The sequence below is a fragment of the Neolamprologus brichardi genome, chromosome 20, assembly GCF_056152115.1.
Source record: "Neolamprologus brichardi isolate AB-2024 chromosome 20, ASM5615211v1, whole genome shotgun sequence".
Taxonomy (NCBI): Eukaryota; Metazoa; Chordata; class Actinopteri; order Cichliformes; family Cichlidae; genus Neolamprologus; species Neolamprologus brichardi.
The window spans coordinates 25,488,080-25,509,820 of NC_142123.1; the positions used below are offsets into that span (position 1 = coordinate 25,488,080).

The window sequence follows — 21,741 nt, forward strand, 5'->3', positions numbered from 1 at the left end:
GCATGACACAGCTTAAACATCAACAAGAATGATTCGTTTTTTGCACCATATTTTTCAGTCCTCAGACTTTTTAGGAAAACAATGATCTGACTTCACATATTTGAAGCAAGTACTATTTTTCACAAACCTACTGTCCATAAATCCTGGCGGAGAGCGCCTACTTTCCTCTGGCTACTGGCTTAACTCAGAGACAAGAACTGTGTTCATGTGAAGAAACAAGGCAATTCGTCATCCAGTCCCAAAGAAATGGTCAACAGCAGGGACAAAATGGCACACAATTCAGATTAATTGCTTCCCTACATATCTGCCCAGCGAATAAAACATAACACTACAGACCACATTAGACAGAAAGAGAGATCACAAATGGCTGAGGAATATAATGAAAAGTATCGATTTTCTTATGTTATTTTAGGTGGAACACCCAACTATAAAATGTTGTGATTTAATTATTGTAATAATTGGTTGACTGTTATGAAAGAGGACAATCTATGCAAAGACAAATGGAAAAAAGGATGAACCACTCAAAAGCCTCCAGACTTCAGTGTCTCTGAATTACGTGCTTCCTGAGAGCAGTGTGACGACAGAAAAACAACAAAGTCCTCAGGGGACCAACAAACTTATAAACGTCAAATAGATTTTAGTAATGTGCTCTGCAAGCGCTGATTTCTTTTGGACAAAGTCTTTCAACATAATAAACCATGTTACCTACCTAGGCCCATGTATAGCTGAGGGAACAATCTATACTCCTACAGTTCAGTGGGTGCCACATGTCTGCAGAAAACCAACACAGCAGTTAACCATTATGTTTATTATATATCCTTTGTGCTTTGATCGTGTCCTATCATATGGAGGTCCGAAATGCTTGAGACTGAGGAGCATCCTGTTAAAGAACAACATTAAGATGCAGAGATAAACTCGAAACTTGTCAGAGGCAGGCAGATGTGCTTTTTTTGCTCCTTGTAATGCGGTCAAAGGTATTGTAGGACAAGGGATAGACAAGCCGCAAGTGGCGAGCAAAGTGGCTGCTCATGGGGATCATTCACCTTCACAGCATCAGTGAACTCCATTACAAGTCAGGACCAACTGTTGGAAACCACTGAGCCATTAGTCAAACACAGATTGAGTTTGACAGCTAACCTCTTATGATGATCTCCTTGCACCACATAAAAACTGACTTTTGTTGCCGCATAATCTTGTTGTTGTACTCAAGGAAGACTCGCTGCACTGCTATAGCTCAGAGCAAAAAGCAGAGAAATATCATTCTAATAATAATACATTTATGTAGTAGAGACAATCAGAGTATTTGAACCATCTAATAAGCTGAATAAACCATAAAATCATAAATGATGAAATAAAAAAAGAGATATTCTGTCGCCTGTGACTCAAACACAGTCAGGAAATCCTCTGTATAACAGCATGTTGAATTTAATAAGGCTCACTGCAAGTTCTTTCTTCCCACCATGGTGACTTCTCACTTAAAGTTTTTAATGTACACGTTCTTAAATTAAAACTCCTACGTGGGTTTAAACAGTTCAATATAGTCTTGCCCTCCTGTGATGATTTATCCACTTGTGTATTAGAGAGAAATATTACTTACTTTTCAAAACTAATGCCATTACTTTTTTCTCAAAGTCACTGTCTCCACCTGAGCGATGGAAGATCTGACCTAAGAACATTGCAATATTTAACTGAGATCATCTGTAAAGTAGACGGAGTCTTTTTCAATTAAGTGTTCATTAAAAACTAAATTAGGCAATGACCTTTGAAACACAGTTGCAAAGGGAAGAGAAGAGAAAGGTAGACGTGCTCTTAAAACATCCGTCACTAATTAAAATAAGAAATCTCAGTGCTGTGCTTCAAGGGTGTCGCTTCCTTCATTCTGTCAATAAAAACAACCAGCAAGACTTAATTACATGACAATGTATATGCTATTAGCATCATATTAACATTCAATTGTCACCTACTAGGTTCTAACCTTTTAAAATGTTTAAGCTACATGCCCTGAGAAAGCTTAAAAATCTGGCGTGCTCACCTAAAAGATGTGTTTCAGTTGAATTATTCCACCGTAGCATAGATATTTATGACCCATTTATACTTGGTTCATATACTTTGCATTTATTTTTTATTAAACCCACATTTCTTCGTAATGTAATTAACATGTATTTATGAAAGAATTTTTAACAACAAACACAGAGGAATTCATAGATCAGAAGGCATACATAAGGGATGTGCCTGCACCCAGACAGTAGTGTATTATCACCTGCCCTCGCGTGGCCTCGTAATCTGAGAGCAAGATCAACAATCAATGGAAGGAGAGAAGGAGAAGACAAGACCAATCGATGCCTTTTAGAAACACTATGGTAATTTGCACTTATCAGTTTGGAGCAGCTGACTGCTATGAACTTCAAGGAATTGGATCACCAATAGATACAAGTTCAATTTGAATCCCCCAAATGTTTTTAACATGTTTGTAATCATGGTATTTTAACTGACTTGTCTTGAAATTGCAGTTCTGTGCAGTACAGTGTGAGTCTGTTGTTGCTGCTTTTTGTTCAATTCAATTCAATTTTAGTTATATAGGGTCTTAGTAACAATCGCCTCAAGGCGCTTTATACTGTTTGGTCATGGCACTACAATCAGACAACCCTGATAAACAACCACCTGGCGACGTTGGAAAGGAAAAACTCCCTTTTAGCGGGATGAAACCTCTGTCGAAATCAGGCAAAATCCCCCAGCAGCCTAGGCCTTGTCCAGCATTACTAAGGCATGGGTCTCCCTGATCCAACCCTAACTATAAGCTTTACCAAAAATGAAAGTTTTAAGCCTAATCTTAAAAGTAAATCCAAACTGGGATCTGGTTCCACAGAACCAGCTCCGGGGGCCTGTAAGCTGACGGCTCTGCCTCACATTCTACTTTTAAATATCCTAATAAAAGAAGGCTGCAATCTGAGAGCAAAGTACTCCACTGTGATATGGTACTGTGAGGTCTTTAAGATAAGATGAGGCATAATTATTCAAGCCCCTGAATTTGAGGAGAAGAATTTTAAATGTAATTCTACATTTAACAGAGAACCAACGAAGACAAGCCAATATGGGAGAAATATGCTCCATCATTCTAGACCCTGTCAGTTCACTCGCTGCAACATTTTAGATCACCTGAAGGCTGATACTTTATTATTGGTAAAGTATAATACTATAATAATTTGGGGAAACAATTAAGAATGTCGTCAAAGGAGCTTGCAAAGAAAAGCGTCTGGACTTCTTTAAGTTACTTGAAGACGTTTCACCTCTCATCCGAGAGGCTTCTTCAGTTCTAAGGTCAAATGGTGGAGAGTCCCAGATATAACTCAGGAGGGTTTTCTCCAAGCATGACATCCCGGTGTACTTCAGACCCAGCAACACACTCAGACAAAAACTGGTTCACCCGAAAGACAAAACGCCAAAACACAGACTTAACAATGTGGTGTATGCCGTACAGTGCAGCGAGGAATGCCCAGACCTCTACATTGGAGAGACCAAACAGCCACTTCACAAGCGCATGGCACAACACAGAAGAGCGACCTCCACAGGACAAGATTCAGCTGTCCATCTGCATCTTAAGGATAAAGGACACTCTTTCGAGGATGCCAATGTTCACATTTTGGACAGAGAGGACAGATGGTTTGAAAGAGGAGTAAAAGAAGCCATCTATGTCCACTGTGAGCGACCATCTTTGAACAGAGGCAGTGGTTTACGACACCAACTCTCTGCCATCTATAATCCAGTTTTGAGATCCCTTCCCAGACGCCTTAACGCCCACTCACACCCTGGGCCATCTGACCTCAGGAATTCGCATGATAAGGTGGGGCCAGGTTTCACAATGAACTTACCCGAAACTCTGGCTGATTGGGACCCACACCCAGTTCCACACCTTGGCTCAGGCGATTAGAGGATCATCAGGGGGTCCTTTTGTCCCTCTGTGGGGGGACACTCCCACTAGGGTTATATCTGGGACTCTCCACCATTTGACCTTAGAACTGAAGAAGCCTCTCGGATGAGAGGTGAAACGTCTTCAAGTAACTTAAAGAAGTCCAGACGCTTTTCTTTGCAAGCTCCTTTGACTACGATGACCTGGATGACTGAGAACCTTCACAGACAATTAAGAATGTCTTTTGACTTGTGGATTTTGGTCCTAAACTGGACTAATTCAAATTTTGATGGATGACACTGGGATAGCTGTGGGTCAGGAGGTAGACCTGAGGTAGAGGTAGAACTACTACTTGGAATATTGTTGTTTCGATTCCTGGCTCCTCCAGTCTGCATTCCACAATACTCTTGGGCAAGATACTGAACCCTGAGTTCCTCTCGGTGCATAATCTGAGTGTGAATCCATGTGAATTCTAGATAGAACTCTCTTTTGTGGGTAAGTGGGTGAATGGGACATGTTGTATAAAGCCCTTTGAGTGGTTGAGTAGATTACAAAAGCAATATATAACAACCAGTCTATTTGCTCATCAAGTCATCAGCCAATGTTATAGCAATCATTTCAAAATAAAAAAAGCAACAACAAAAAAAAAATTACCAAAATCATTGGTCTTTAACCTCTTGGCTAAATACATTAAAGATTTTTTCAGACATTTCAGTCAGGACTGGACAAACATACAAATTGATGGACAGACTGTAGTATAATTACCTAAAATCAAATCTCTTTTACAAGATATGAAAAAATGACTCCTTTCGTAAAGCAAATTACCCAAATACTGTGCTGCAGTAGAACCGTTAGACATTTTTGGCAGTCAAGAGTCAGCTGGCAAAAAAAGCCTCAGTACTTTTCAGGCTTGGCAGGTAGATGTTACCACAAGTTGCTTTACTTGTTAGCCAAAATCATCCTAAATTTTCTAAAAAGCCAGAGCTTGCTAACACGGGTGTATTTTATGAGTCCATCAAATTATCCCAGCGTGATGTTGTAATGCTAACAAGGAAGCAAAACAGTTGTGAAAGGGGCTTATTAAATGTCACTTTTGAAACTGCAAACAACAACTGCAGGGCCCAGTGCTGTAGTCATTCCAACTAGAAAACATTAGGGACTAAAAACAGTGATGCAACAAATTTATCTTCTGTCTGAGATGAAGAAGCTAATGTTAAAGCATGCTAGTGATTACAAAATGAAATGCATCAAATCCACTTGCAATGTGACTGAATTCCCTTAAATAAATGAAATCTTGTTGCTTAAATGCCAATTTCACAGGTAGCCTTAGGATTGGATTCAGTCCACAATAAAAACAACCATCATTTCTACCTTTTACTGCTTCCCAACAGATGTTAGCAAATGCCCCAACAATTAAAAACCACAAAGCGTTGAAGAAACACATGACACATACCAAATATTTCCACTCGATTGGTAATATTTTAAATCCTACACAGGCAACTGACAGTATTCCATCAATTATTCAGGAGGAGTAAAGACTCACAAAAAGTACTGCACCCCCGGCTATGCAGCAGTAAATCACTGTATAGCACACCATCTGCTGCCTGTCAAAGCCAACGGTTGCTGTGTGCACAGGAGTGTAGTGCAACACTGATTCATAAGTCCAGGGTGATTTCCAGTGCAGGTAAAACAATGCTTTTTCTCTAGATATTTATTATGCCTACGCTTCGTATTAACAAATGATTTCAAAATGTACACAATATTAGCAGTCTGACCTGAGCTGAAAGCAGTGCAAAAAAGGTGCCAACATTTCTCTGGCTGTAAAAGGGTATTAAAAAAAAAAAATGTCATCAAATATTTATCGCCCACAAGATGGGATTTAAAGATGATTCTCCTTCTCGTTGCTGGTTCCTTCACCTTCATTAGTGTTGCAATGCTTAACCTCCTCCTGAGACAAAATATCCCATATTCAGACTTCAATAATGCAACGCCTTCATTCTTAGGGCTGAGGGCTGGCTTGCCTGATGTCTGACTAATCGCTGACAAAGCTATGGCTTCACTGGCTATTTTTGGGCACATAAACAGTGGAGTTTACAACAATATTCCACTACTTTGATATAAAACAACACAAACTATCTTGTTACCAACTGAATCTTTCAAAGTGAGCTTGGTTTCTGTGGGTTCTTCTTTAATTAACTTAATGTCTCCATGTAGTAAAAATAGCATCACTTCCATTAGTTAACTGTCAAAGTGCAATGACTTGGTTTAGTATTAGCTGAGGCTTTCCAAAAAAACCCACATATTCAAAAAGTCTGTTGGAAAATGTCTAAAAGAAAACGCCCTGTTGTGAACTGCATTATGTCCCAAACTGAAATGCAGGTTCTCATTATGTTGTTGATTATCAGTTATTCTGCATGCCAGACTCAATATTCTGTTTTGCCATTCACCCAGTCAAAGAATGACAGTCTAATTATTTGCTGTGTTTACATTTCCTGATGTCTTCATGTAAGACACTGGCTGCATTTCACCCATTCCCTCTCTCTCAGGGAATCCTTTAAAATGTTGATTTAAAGGATTCCCCAAGGCATGTCTGTACATGAAATTACACTGCTTTGAAAAGAATAACACTCTGCTTTGTGTCTGACATAGTTTTTGCCTTAAAAAAAAGCCTGGTTAGACATTCCTATTCTGGTGTCCATTTCTCCAGTCTTTGAACAGAAAAATCTATGAATATGCAAATGGTTTAAGAGTTTGTTTGCAAGATACAAGATGACTCATGTACATGTGCGTGTGCGATGAGCTCTCTAAGCTAAACTAGTTAAGTTGTCACAAATCTTACTAACAGGTCGATGCCTCAAGCTTATAAGTACCAGCGGAAAAACTGCTCCATTTTCAGCATTAAAACATCCAAGTGAAGCAACATTAACTAGAAGAATTAATGTCCAAAGTTTCCAATGATAAACTTTTACTGTTCAAATTTTATATCTAAATTCTGCTACATTGCTCCCTTTTAGTTAAATTAAGTCATAACGTTTTACTTTTTAGTGTCTGAAACCAAGAGGCAAAATTATGTCTCCCACATTAATTCAGCAATTTATTAAGCAGTGGCCCTCGGAACAGCACTGTACCTCCAAACAGCAGCACTAAATTATTAACTCCACCACATTTAACACATTGCATCATCTCAAGAAAGTGCCACTGGCAGAGCTTAATGTCGACCAATATTTTCATTAAAAATTGATATCTGTGAATGATTTTGGCTTCAAAGAGTTGGAGGAGATTTAATTCCAGCCAGTATGTCCTCAGTGTTTCATGCCTGTCTGATCTGTACTTCCTAATGCCTGTATCTAGACTTAAAAACTATGAATTTAAAAGGCTCAGCTAACAGAGACGTGCTTCTTGAACGGCCAAAACAAACAAAAACTAAACAAAACAACAAGTAGCAGATGCTGTAAAATGCTACACAACGCAAATGTTTCACAAATCAGCGGTTCAGTTTTGCTCTTCAGTTTTGCTCCAACATTGTGTCCTGAGAATCCCACAAGCGGTGGAAGCTTAACCACAAGCTTTATAAAATCTGCACAATACAAACTGCACAGTTTAACTTCGATTACAGCTTAACTTTCCAATTTGGATTCACTTCTTCAGTTTGTAATATGAAAATGGTGAGACTGCAAAAATGAAAAGAGCGTTTGTAAAGAGATTCTTCAACTTTTCAGCCACATGCTGGGAACTAGATAAGGAGAAAATGTCAATTTCAGTGTATGCATGAATTACTCTGTAATTCACAGTTTCACTTTGCTTTCAGAGTGAGAGCAGCGCAATCAGCTAGTCACCATTAATTTCTCATAGAGCTCAGGCCAGCATGGAGTCAGACAACAGGCTTGACAGCTCAGATAAAGCCAAGCTGAGACGTTAACCACTTTTTGCTAACAACAAACAAATTTCCATAATTTGTTTATAATATATAATATATCATTTTATATATGTAAGATCAGCCATACAACTTTAAAATGTTCAAGACATGATGCAGTTGCCCCCACTGTGGGAGTCGGTTCCTTTTTTTGATGGGGGGCACTTTAATTGATTATACTTCATTTTTGGTTGCCACTAGAAATTGCACTACCTGTAATGACGATCATGGCAGCAAATATTAAGGCAGAAGTATTTAATTTGTCTATTTTTAAAGACAGAGATAAATTCAGAGCATTCTGCAGTAAACATATGCTTAGACAATAAAATGTAAGTGACGAAAACAACTGATGTCAAACAGTTCAAATATGAATATTTCAGCTCATGTTTTTAAGTGCTGTATTGTTGTTCGACTATAAGAAACTTGTGTAGTTATACACAATCGAGGTTCTTAAAAAAAGGAACCTTGATTATAATGATTATGTGAATTACAGGCCTATCTCTAAGCTCCCGTTCCTGTCTAAAATCCTTGAGAAGATAGTTCTTTCACAACTCCAGGCGTACCTGGATGAGAACGACATTAATGATAAATTCCATCATAGCACCGAAACAGCGTTGCTTAGAGACCTTAACGATCTTCTTCTAATTGCTGATACTGGACGCTCTGCGGTCCTAGTTTTATTGGATTTATCCTCGGCCTTCAATATGGTAGATCACAACATCTTATTAGCGAGGCTTATGCATACTGTAGGCATTAAAGATGTTACCCTTGACTGGTTTAAATCATACCTCTCCAATAGGTCCTTCTCGGTCAACCTGGGCACCTGCTCTTCCTTCGCTGCACCTGTCTGCTGTGGCGTACCTCAAGGATCTGTGCTGGGCCCTATTCTTTTCTCCCTCTATATGCTCCCTCTAAGCGCAATCTTTGAGAAATACCACACCGCTTTTCACTGCTATGCTGATGATATACAGATCTACTTTGAACTAAATGATGATCTTGCTTTGTCCTTGCACTGCTTTCAAGAGTGCATGCGTGAGGTCAAAGAGTGTCTCTTAGGAAACTCTCTTATCCTAAATGATAAGAAAACTGAAATCGTGGTATTTGGCAGCAACGTTCCCCGTGGCCAACTTCGTGATGCCTTTCGTTCTCTTACCAGTTCCCTCTCTGACACTGTTAGCAATTTGGGCGTGTTGCTGGACAGCTCTTTCAAATTCGATAAACAAGTGTCTGCTGTAGTTAGATCTAGTTTCTACCAACTGCGTCTCATTTCCAAGGCTAGGCAGTATGTTCCACATTAGGACCTGGAAAAGCTCATCCACGCCTTTGTGACCTCTAGGCTGGATTACTGCAATTCACTTTATTTCGGTCTTCATTCTGCCCTTCTTCATAGACTGCAAACAGTTCAATGCTGACCTGCATTGGCTACCCATTAAATACCGCATGCAATTTAAAATACTGCTGCTTACGTTTAAAATCACCAACAACACAGCACCGAGCTACCTTATCGAATTCCTTAAATCGTATGTTCCCGCCAGAGCACTAAGATAATCTACTCAGTTACTCTTGGTGCAGCCTAGATCTCGGCTGAAGACTAGAGGTGACCGTGCGTTTGCCTTGGCTGCACCGGAGTTGTGGAATAACCCTCCTATTGCTATCCGGGCATCCGATTCTATCCAATCATTTAAATCACGGTTAAAAACCTATTTGTTTAATCTCGCTTTTCCTGCTTGTTAATGCCTGTACCTGACTCTTAGACTTACTCTATTTTCCTTTATAGATATTTTTTAAGGCTTGTGCTTTTACAATGTTTTTACTTGATATGTATTTTATGCTACCCCTGTGTATTAGTGACAATGACCTGTTAGTATATTTGGTACTTTGCTAAGGCCTTATAATACTCATGTTACTTTCTGTCTTTTATGTTAAGCACTTTGGTATACCGCTAGTTTTTAAATGTGCTCTATAAATAAAGATGTATTGTTTTGTATACACAATTATTATTATTTAACATTACCAATGCTAACTAAGGTGAAATAACATGGAGTTCTAAAAATCCAAAGACAAAGCTTAAATTCGAATTGCTCTCTGCTGCATCACAAACTTATCTCATGGGTAAAAACTAATTCAAAGAGCAAAGTAATGCCCAGACAGTGATCAAAGAGCATGACAAATCAACAGTGAAAATGGAGCTGGGTAAGAGTTATGTCAATAAGAAGGGGGGATGTTTTTGGACCAAACTTTTCAAGAAACCTTCAAGTGTGATAAATGTGCTGCGGACTGTAGTGTCAGGAGATAGTCCGTCATGAAAGACAGCAACACTGGCCAGATGACGTGGAAAACAGCGGAACACTGCATTTGATCAGGTTTCTTTTCCGAGACGACACTAATCTATCACATTAGGCCGAAATCAGACATAACCCTGATACACTCCAGCTAATCTAAATACGTCATCCATCACTGATAACAGCTACCAACCAGCAAAATGGGAGACGATAACAATAACATCTATTTCTACATCTGCTTCTACATTCCACCTCTGTCCCTGCAGGCACCCAAAGTAACCACCAGTGTGGCTTGTTAGAGTTGCCTCTACCCTGGTCTTTGTGTGTTTTCACCATCTTTCTTAAGGCAGAGCAGCTAACCAAAAAAACTACCCACTGTGTCAAGGACATTTTCATAAGTCTGAGAGAGAGAGAGAGAAAGAGAGAGGGCGAGAGAGAGAGAGAGAGCACCCCACCCTTCAAAATATCACGCTTTCTTTCACAGTGTTTCAAATGCATTCCAATGAGGGGGCACAAACCAGCCATGTCCTAGATAAACAGTGCCCTGCACTGCATTGAATTCCTCTCAATTGCAGTAGGGTTTACATAACGGCAGACAATGCACAAGGATGCGCATCACTTCCATAACTCCATATGAAAAAAATACAGACTAAAAAGCAGACTCCTTGTTATTAAAACAAAAAAACAAAAAAAACAATGGATGATCTCCAAGATGACTTAGAACACACTGAAAATAGAAGCTGTAGAATAACGTGAAGGTTTACTTTTTTAGGGAAGTTATATTGCTCCTGTTTCTAGCTTTCACTGTTTTTAGTTTCTCCAAGAAGTGATGTGATGCTAATCTAATTGATGACATTAAAGATTCATGATAGAAGACACGTGGTTTAGAATTAGTGTATTTACTCAACAAAATGATGGTTCCCTTGTAATGAATAATGCCATACTGAGACTACTGGTTAGAGCTGTGTATAGTCATGTGAGAGTGTCCCTAGTTTAGGCTGAGGCTAAAGAGTCAAGTATTGACAAACCGTTGCTTACAGCAGAGAAACACACAAGGGAAACCTGGGGATGGAGATGATGGTAAAAGAATTCTTGAGTGGCCCTGGATGTCTATTTGAAATATCACATTAATAAGGTATAAACAGTAACAACAATTGCTTGGCATTCAATAATTCAATAAAGGAAAGAGAATGGAGTAACACAATGTTTATATTTTTGCAGTTAATCTCATTAAAAAACAATCCAAAGAAAAATTAAACACATTAGTCCACGGTAACCCCCAGCATTCAGCATACAGCATGGCACAAGATCATAGCAGTGGCATCTTGATGTTTCTCCCCATTTTGTTTACCTGTTTTTCCTCCTGAGTTGTCAGATATTATACAACCACTTGCACGCACGCAGCCTCTTGGCGATTAACACAGCTAAGATTCACAAAGCATTCTTGTTTAATGAAAAAAGACGCACAGTTTGTAAGACGACGTACAGTGTGGATCTCTGTGTCTTGAGGCTTTTTGAGCAGTGATTCAGGAAGACTCTCCAGATAAGAATAGAGACGGCGAAAACTATATATTCACAGATATATATATAGCTATCCACATAACAATATCGTGAGAGGGTTTAGAGAACTGGACAAAGCATGAGAGCAATAATTGTGATCAATATAGTCCAGTGAATGTCTTGTCCCTCGTGCAAAATAGATTTTGCAGCCCTCCATCATGATCTTGGAGGCACCATCCAATTTGCTGTCAAGTCAATAATCTCTTTGGGAGAGATTGAATCTGCAAGACTCCCTCAACTTGGCAGTAAGACACAGCCAAAACACACAAGTACTCTTCACTTCACTCTTTGTAGAGGGAAGTTAGATTAAAGGCAATTGTTTCTGCTTGTTTCTAACACCTCTCTGAAATGCAGCTTCACTGAAAACACATTAGCTGAATACAAATGAACACCGGGAATCTTTTATTCTGGGAACGACAGCAACACAATGACCTGAGTGGTGAATGAGTGAAAAGGATGAATCAACACCCAGTGGAGCACCTTCAGCTTTATAAAGCAGCATAAGTGACCTGCCACTCGCACAACTTCACTGGTGCACTGAAGTTACAAAACACAATGTTAATGCACTTGAAGTCAAACCCAGGCATCATTTGCTAGTATGGCTAATGTTAGATACAGTGCTGTGCAAAACTCTCATATATCTTGCTTCTTGCTTCCGGTCTTAAAGCACAGTTTTCCTTTGCTTGTTCACCCATTTTCAGTCCTGTATTTGTACTTGATCATGTTCAGAGTATTTTAAGACAATTGACACTGACCAACGAATCACTCAAGGATAAAAAAAAAAATGTACCTAACTCATGAGAAGAAACAGTGTTTTGTGTACACATAAAATGCCAAAGCAAAGCTATTATCTGAAGACTCCAGCAAACGTAATCAGAAATGTTCTCAATGGAAGGGTGGCTGTGAAGATGCCATTCTTAAGAAAGCGAAATAGGGGGGAGAGAGATGGAAGTATGCCAAACAACACAGGGACTGGTCTTACTAACAGTCATAACATGTCTTATGGAGTGATGAATCTAAATGTAAAATGTTTAAATCATCATCAATGTACAGAGGAGATCGGGAAAGAGGGATAACGATGAGTGTCTACAGCTATCTGTGAAACACGGTGGAGGCTCTGTCATGGTTTGGGGCTCAAAAATTGATCAAACAATAATTGATCAAACAATAATTGCAGAAAAGCACATTCACATTTTGATCCACTTATCATTACATCTGGAAAAGTGTTGGCATGGTAACGGCTTCATTTTTCAGCATGGCATTGATCCCAAACACACCGCTGCTAATACAGTAAAAGCCTGCATGCATAGAAGGTATGGACTGACCTTCCCAGAATCTGGACCTCAACATTACTGAAGGTGTGTGGGATCAACGTGTGTGGGTATTGATTATATTTTCATAGTAAAATACATTCTGTATTGTTTTCTTTTGATACACAGTATCTATAAATTATATAATGGCAAATGTATGCTGTACAGAAATTAAAATGCATATATTCATGTAAAATACTGATAATATGACGAGTAAAACATGTTTTTGCTTTCATTTTTTAAGCTTATTATTCTTTCTTATCGCCTACTCTAACCAATAGGTACGCATAGCAATACGCACATGGATTTTTGATTCTGTATTCTGTGTCCTTCGCCTGCATACCGGCCTCAAAGAGAAAGAAGCAGCTCTCATGCTGAGCACCTACTCACGCAGCTAAAATATTCTCTTTCCTTCTTTCTCTCTCTCACTGATTATATTTCAGTATTCCTCTAATGAAAAACACAAATTCTTGTACACCTGATTTGTAAACAAACAGATCACACAACCTTGCAGGTTACATGGAACAACAAAATTCTAAAACTCTTCACAGCAGCCTGCAGTCTAAATTCATTTCAAGACATTTCAGACTCGGTAGAATTTCAAAGCTTGGGATTATTTTAAAGAGGAACAAAAAAAATTCTTTTTTTAAGGTTTTCTGTTGATGTTTGCACCGCTCCGAGCGTTCTGCATGTCAGATGGGCAGATCTTCACTTGGCAACACTGAGAAATGGCAACTCGGCTCTCCCACTGCAAAACCCCGTGGGAATGGAGGGGGAAGGAAAACAGAAAATGTCTCTTCATTTCTAAGATTTCAGGGGCCAGAAAAATATATTTAATGAGGCTTTGTGTTGTTTCTCTGAGGAGCAAAAAAAAAAAGAGAGAAAAACTTCAGATTCTGCTGCCAAATGCCTTTTGGAGTAGACTCAGATGAAAAAATATAGATGAAAATACACACAAAGCCCTTAAAACTGTATTTTAAACACTCTCAGACCCTGGGGGTGTGTTACCATAAAGACAACTGTTGACAGACATTTATAATGTCCACTGTCATTATTTGGGCAGATCAAATCATGGCTCCAAAGCAAAACTGTTATTGCAGCGATGTGAATAGTCTTGTACCTTTCTCTGGTTTCTCTATTCAAAGCTCAATTGAATTAATTTCAATTCAAAGGCTGTACTTGCACCACATATTGTCGGCGTTGTAATTTTAGTGTTATTTTCTGACTCTAGGATGAAACTGTTGTTAGCACCAGCTTCCTAAATGTATATAGAGAGGCCTGAAGCCCAGGGGATGCATTTCAAATGCCTCTGTGCAATCCCTTAACCCTCTTGACAAGGACGGATCTCCAGAGTAGCTTTTAGCAGGCGCACTTCAAAAAAGAGTGTCACTATTATGAGCAGAAAATCAAAAAGGATATAAAATACAACATATGGGCAATACAGAGGACACTTTCATATTTACTTCACAAGACTGTAAAGATTTACTTTAACGCAGTGAGGCCATAACAGCTGGGAATGCTTCAGCAGAATAGTTGCCAAGAACTCAGAATATCTGCAGTGATGTTGAGGTTTGGGTGCAAGCAGAGTGTGATATAGATCTGGTCAATAAACAGCCTCCTGAATAGAGTGAATCTAAACAGGTTCCTAAACTCTGACAGCACCCAAGACTAACGTATTTATACATGTCAAAGCCTGAGGTTATTCAATCTGGGAATCCATTGAGCAGTGTGCTTACTTAGCCCTTGGGGCCAACAGTCAGCTTTTTATGGTTTCTGGTATAACCTACAGATATCCAGTTCATGACTCCTGTGTTCATCTGCTGGTTGCACACATAAAAGAAAACAAAAAGGATACAAAAGGTAAAGTATTTTAGCAAATACAATCCCTCTTTTGTACCCCCAAAGAGTAGTTGTAGTTGGCTGATTTATATTCATGCAACTACAAGAGAACAACATTAGAAACCAGAAGGTTTCTGCCATAAAACATATTTCCCTTCCTACAGATTCTACAAAGTCATATGCACAATATGTTCACAGACTTTAGAATACATTAAATGTATGCCTCCACAGACATTCACTCAGTCTATAAGTACCTAGCAAACCTTCAGATTGCATGTACATTAATGTAAATGAAGGTCCCGTGTCTATGTGAAGTGATTAAATGGTTGAACAGGCAGATGATTCTAATGCAGGGAAGCTGTGTTTAAAAATAAAACTACGGAGAGAAGAATAGAGGATGTCTCTGAATACAATGAGGCTAAAAACAGCAGGTTTCCTGCAAAAATGTCAACACAATCTCACCATGTTAAAAAGAAAAAAAGCCCACAACACAGAATCTGTAAAGATGATGACTTAATATGGAAATTAAAGCAACTCCTCCTCCTTCCTCAGTGTCCCATTCAAACAGAGCAGATAAGAGCTACACCAGATGTGTCATATAGGAAGGTGTTTTTCTACAAATTGGATGATTAACAGAGCAGTGCAGCCAGCATTGAGACATTTGGCTGTGGGACACAGCTCAGTGAAGAATGATTGGCTTTGAGGGCCAGGGGAGCAGATGAGACAGGGACATGGAGCTGGACTAAAAGACTGAGTGTGCCCACTTGGTTTTCCATCAGGATATCACTTCCATACTGGTCTGTCTGTGCGTCTTAAAGAGTGACTCCACCTATACAAAAGGGGCTATTTCTGTATCGGCAGTGTTACGCCGACTTGCTCTTCATGGGACGTTATCTCTGCCTTTAGCTCCACCCTCTTAACATTAATTATGCAGCTCAATGCAGCACTCCAAATCCCTACTGCAGCTCACCCACACTACAATACTCCACTGCTTTCTCCCACTCTCTGTCTCTGTCACAACAAACCCACAAATGAGTCTTTCTCTCTTTTTCTCTTCAAGACTACGTTCTCAACGCTCCCTAGTCAAAGACAACATTTTCCTTCTGTGAATATAGACACTTTAGACAGGACAGAAACAGTTCTCTCTTTCCTTTGTCCGACTTCATATTAAAAGCTGAAATGATTAAATGTGTGAAACATAAGTAGGTTGAACAATCGATTTCTAAACCACTGTTTTGATTTTTTTGTACCATATGGCCTCATGAAAGAAATGTTTCAATCCAGAAATAGAGTAAGCATCTGATGTTAATGGGTACATTTATAATGATTGCGAGTCGTATTACTATCTTTAGTTGCAGTGTGACTCACAAGCAGCTCATATTTATATTGTGTCATTTCCAAAGCCTAGTGCTGATTTTTCAGTGCAAATCAGAAGCAAACAGTCTGATGTGGCGAGGAAACACACTTAACAGCTCAAACACCTGTCTGGCAAGGTGTAATTGACTCAACCACTCCCGAGCACAATCACGTTGTGTCACAGGAAGCAGGGAGAGTCCACACTACGCAATCTCAATCAGCCACATCAGCAAAGTAGATGGAAACCAGAAAGCGTAGAATGGGGGAAGCTCTCACACTCCAGCCAACCACCCCCCAGGCAGGCAGTGGGATGGAAACGTTGCAACTGTTTATAGAAGCAGAAGCAAGCTTCTCTTTCGTTTCCTAGAGCTTTTCACATGATTAAGATTCATTTTACATTTGCATGCATGTGTTTGCATGTGTGCACGTGCATGTGACAGTGAGAGAGTATTACTTGCCTGGCCAAAAGCTGAATAATTAATCCTACAGAACTGAAGTGTGAGGCTACAGTTTAGGTTATTTATGCATAATGTACTCTGCCTGACATTAAACTGACTAAGGAGTGTTTTGTTTGGGGTTTTTGTTTTTGAGCCCACATCAAGTGAAGGTCTTGGAAGTTGTTTGTGGGACTGTTACTTCACATCTGCCACACATGCCTTCATCGAAAAAATATGAAGCCAAAGGTATGCAAACTCCAGATATTTAAAGTTTTATCTGGCTTGCTTCCCTATACTTGCATTTAAATAAATTGCTCTCCTCTGTTTGCAAAGATGCTAGCTCTTGAACAAAAACAAACAGTGAGGCAGATGTTCCTAATGAGGAAAACATGGCCAGAGAAGGTGGGATCATTTAGTCAGTACCCAGCCAAGTGAATGTGCTATATGCTTACATAATCCAGGGACTGACTGTGAATTGACTACTCCCTCTGTCTACAAGGCAATGCGCTAGCAGGAGCAGGTCGGCTGTTTTGTCACGTTCACCATGTTTCCATCGCTCTTTAAAAATCCGTGCGTCACCAGACGTCAAGAATGAACACCGAAGAGTGAACAGCATTTTCTCAGGTTGCCGTTCTCCAGCAGGCAGCCCTCTATGCTGTGCCGCTCTGCTGCTGCTGCAGGGGTCTTTTCAGTGCATGGAACCGGATGGTGAACAGAGAACACAGCGGGGGCTGGGCACTGCAATGTACTGCAGTGCTCGTAGCTCTGCTATGCACACCCACTCTCTTCCATTCTTGCTCTGCCTCTGACAATCTCTCAATCTCTTACTCTATCTCTCTACCCCTCTCTGGCCAATGGTTGTATCATTTGTCTTCCCTCATCTCTTCTCTTCAGATTCGTTATGTGCTTTTCCTTCCTGCTTCTCTCAACACTCTTATGGTTGACTGCAATCGATATTTGCCTTGCTGTCTCTTATATTGTTCTTTTAAAGTACCCTACCCTCTGTTTCTCACATGCACATAGACATGCACATCTATAAGACTAATACATATATACATCAAATAACCTTTACCTGGAGAGTTATCTTAGCCTGCTTCTAACCCCATTATTCCAGACTTCCATTTTTTCTCCAAATGGAGTAGAATATCTATAAATTACATCTCTATATTAGCAGTACAAGTACACATACACGCAATGTCATTGGCACCACTTGCTGTGTTTATCAAGGTGTCATTATAGCATCCCCGAGAGAGACTGCTTGGCTAAAACATCTGCAGCATCCTCTATTTGCATCAGAACAATCTAAACAAAATAGCCTGGTGAGTTTTTACAGCACCTCTTCTTATCCTGAGATGGGCAGTTTTGAGATTGTTACTAAATGTACAGTGACAGCCGTTGTTGCTCCGCTATGTTGCCTCCACCATCATTTACAGGGGCACACTAAACGCCCATGCCGCACAGCATGGGACAGAGGATGTCACGCTTGGAGGATGAGCAATGACAAGCCCAGCAGCTGGTCCCTTCCCCCAGAAACTTCACAACTGTTAGAAACAGTTACGCTAATGACTTACATGCAGTGTTTACAAAGTTATCGAGATAAACCTTGCAGGCAATTTGATTATGAAACAAGAAACCTCTTTCAAAGCGCTTACACAAATAAGTACAAGAACATGACCGCAAATGTTTTTGGCGTGACTCATTCCATCCACATTCCATCTAACAGCAAAAGCTTAACCCTCCTCCATCTCCCACACTCTGCATTTATCTTCAAGATGCTGTCTACTTCTTGGAATGGTGAGGGGTTTCATATCTATTTCCCATTAAAGAGCAGAGGTTTCTGATCATCACTTCCTGAATGAGTTTTACAGTCTGGCAGCAGCATCCTGCAGAGACACTTTTGTGGTCGCTTCATAAAACAAAGCTCTGTGTCACAGCAGGTGTCAGAGCCGTATGAAGAAAAGTCATTGCATGTAATTTTCATTTTTTTTGCAAGCGATTTGTAGAAAACATAATTAATTGCTAGCCACTGTTAACTGGAACGATGTGTTGTTTCTCTTTTAATAACATTGTCATTTGGATTTTTGGGTGATCACTCAATAAGTCCATGTAAAACCCATTTGTCAAGCTTGAAATATCTTGCTGCTGCAGTCGGATTGATGAAAGGAAGGCTGAACAAAATCTCAGTGCTGACACTCCCACCTAGAGCATACAGCAATAATACGGGTAGACAAGGCTGGCGAAAACATTCTTTTTCCTTTTTGTGTGTGTATTTTCTTTTCAAAATGAAACTGTGAAGAAGCCACGTTTCAGTTCCTTCACAAAAACACAGCTCTTCTTAAGGTAAACTGTGTTCTAGAAGAAGAGAGGTGTATGAATAATGAAGAAGCAAAGCCGAACAGCCATTGCAAACGTCATATAACAATTTAGAAAATGTAACCAGGCAGGGTATTACATCAGCTAACCACACATAATTAGGAATGCCCATTAGCCTTCACTAAACATTGGTTTGCTTCAAACTTTACTTGCAAAAGGTCCCTGCTATGTGCACTGTCCATGGTGCTGAAACAGATTACATTTTCTTCCCAACCCTCTTTGTACCCCTGTATATAAGAAAGTCTTGAAAACTTGAAACACAAATCTACATTATGATCAGGTTTAGGTGGATGTCTCATGCTTATAGCTACTATCAGAGTACAAGGTACGAGCTTCACTTTTAACTAATATGAAAACACAAAAAAATGCTCATCCAGTATTTTCAGCATCCTCATACACAACACGTTAAGTCCATCTATTATTTTTCCCTGCTCTGCAGCAGGCCAGTGTTCACAGACATTTCCAGCAGAGAAAACACATAGTGCCCACTGCTGGACAACATCACATCTTCATTCAGAAATGATCAAGGTCAGATATACAGAACAGAAAGGAGGATATACTAAATTACTGCAATTTCTCTTAAATAAAAGAATGAAATCATTAGTATAAAATCATATAATTATGAATAACCCTTTTAACTATACGTCAACTTACTATCCTTTGTTGTTTGAGCTCATTTTTAACAATAATAATAATTCATAATATTATTTCTATCTTTTTGTGTTTCTTTAGTACACTTTAGTCAGTTCAGCCAATCAGAGAGCCTACTTTTGCTGCAGGCTTAGACTGGAGGAAGTCCCAGAGCACCGGATAAACCAAACAAAAACTAATCGCCGGTCTCAAACACTATCAGAGCCAATTCAAACTGTTATCTAAGCAACCCCACTGACACTCAGGGTACACAACGAGAGCGTGCAGGATAAAATTATAATGGGCTGACGTAGTCTTTTTACCACACTAACCTTATCATAGAGTAAATATTCACAATATAAGTAGCAAAACTTCACTTATCCCAAACCAGGATAGGTGAAAACGAGGTAAAACTGTGAGAGCAAATTTGGGAAGCTGGTAGCTGGTTTGGGTTGCTTCATCCTGGCACTGTCTGGATGCTGAGGCAGCTCTGCACAGGGATGTAATGGGATACTGCAGCACTAGAGAACCGTGTGCACAGAAACTTGCCTAGGAGCATCAGGGAGTCCCACACTAACCTTCCCCCTCCCTCTTTCTCTCTCCTTCTCCGTTTTCATCAAATATTATGCAAAAAAGAAATGGAAACAAACAGAGATCCATGTATGCATTTAAAAGGGAACTGTGTGTGAAGAACTAAAACAAGGGAAAGAATAAGTACACTCACTAACAGTGAACACAGAACACAACTTCAGAAGTGAAATAATCAGGCATGCTTGCAGAAGGAGAATGCAGCTGCTTACCTTTTGTGCAGGTTGCTCTCTCCTGGACACAGAGTTCTTCCCCCTTCTCTGCAGATTTCCAGACACTTTGAGATAGAGAGAGAAATAATCAATCTCTTCTTACTTTCTCTTATTTCCAATTTCAGAATGAATAAGTCAGGAGTCTAACATAGCAGTGTAGACACACCTTTACTCTGTAAACTCTGACACACACACACACAGACTCCCATTCAAATGCACCCCAAGACTGGAGTACCCAAATTGATAAAGATCTGCTCAGGGGAGGGATAAAAACTACACACACTCACACACTGCAGTTTTTTTTCTTTCTCTTGCTCAGCCGCTCTGCTGCTTTTTTCCTGCTGTCTTTGCCTGCACTGCTTCCTGATTGGCTAAGCTGCTCTTCAATAACATAAGCTCTCCTCTTTAATTGGAAGGGAGCCAGTTATGTGGTGCACCAGAAGCCCTCCCGCCCAGCTCATCTCTCTTTTTTTTCTTTCCTTTTTTTCCCTAAGTGGCTGTGGAAAAGAATGCTGAGCTCTGCAATTTCATACGCATTAAGCAAAGAAAAAAAGGGACGAGGATGGGAAGAGTTTTTCAGTGTTTGTGCGTGTGTGTGGGGGGGAATGGGAATGAGGGAGAGCAGCGGAGGCGAGCCAGTGTACTGCAGTGGGACAAGCAGACGTTGCATGGGAACAAAGAGACAAGGGGGCTATAAGGTGGGGTGAGAACAGATTTCACTGCACCGTCCAACACCGGCAGCACGTTGACTGTGACAGCAGGTCAGATGAAGGGAGATTTCCCTGTGCTCACTGCAGCACAGCTAGGTGGCTGTGCTGCAGTGTGGAGTCTAATTCCCAGGCAGGAAGGGGGATGGGAAGGGAGGAGGAGGAGGAAGAGAGAGGAGGCTGGTTGCAGTGATACCAAAGTCTCCCAGCCAGCCTGGATATATGGGAGGAAATGGGCAGCCATCCGCAGTGTGCACAGCGGTTAATGCCTTTTCTTCATGAATTATTGAAAGTGCCCCAAAGGAGAATGGGAGGCTAGCAGGCAGCACACTGTTCAAGCAGTCTCGCCACTACTGACGTTCGCGTTAATTACCAGCACCTGAAGTGAATATCATCGCACAGTTAGATGAAGCCCCCTTTAGAGATTGCAATAAAATATCTTGAATGAAAAATGTATGTCATTACCTCTCCCCTTTCCACTTGAATTTCATCATGCGTTAAAAGGCTTTCCCATACTGGAGAAAATGGATGTGCAGGATTGACTTTGTGGTGTCAAATTCCCTGCTCTCTTTCACTCACATCTGGTCCATTGTTCCTCGGCTGCATTAAAGCACAATACCCCAGCAG

The 21,741-nt window shown here is 40.1% G+C and overlaps 1 protein-coding gene across 5 annotated transcripts in view; it reads right to left on the reverse strand.

Moving 5' to 3' along the window:
* Window positions 1–21,741, reverse strand: part of LOC102790759 (synaptotagmin-2-like) — a 65,261-nt gene that overhangs the window by 43,478 nt on the left and 42 nt on the right. The window contains exons 1-2 of one of the 5 annotated variants that reach the window (XM_006794232.3): window positions 20,695–20,765; window positions 20,408–20,472 (exon numbers count right to left, since the gene is read on the reverse strand). The gene's annotated coding sequence lies outside the window, so the exon portion shown is untranslated. Of the gene's footprint in view, window positions 1–20,407; window positions 20,473–20,573; window positions 20,766–21,741 lie in introns of those variants that run through there. The other 4 variants (XM_006794235.3, XM_006794231.3, XM_087833999.1 and 1 more) reach the window with 4 other exon arrangements.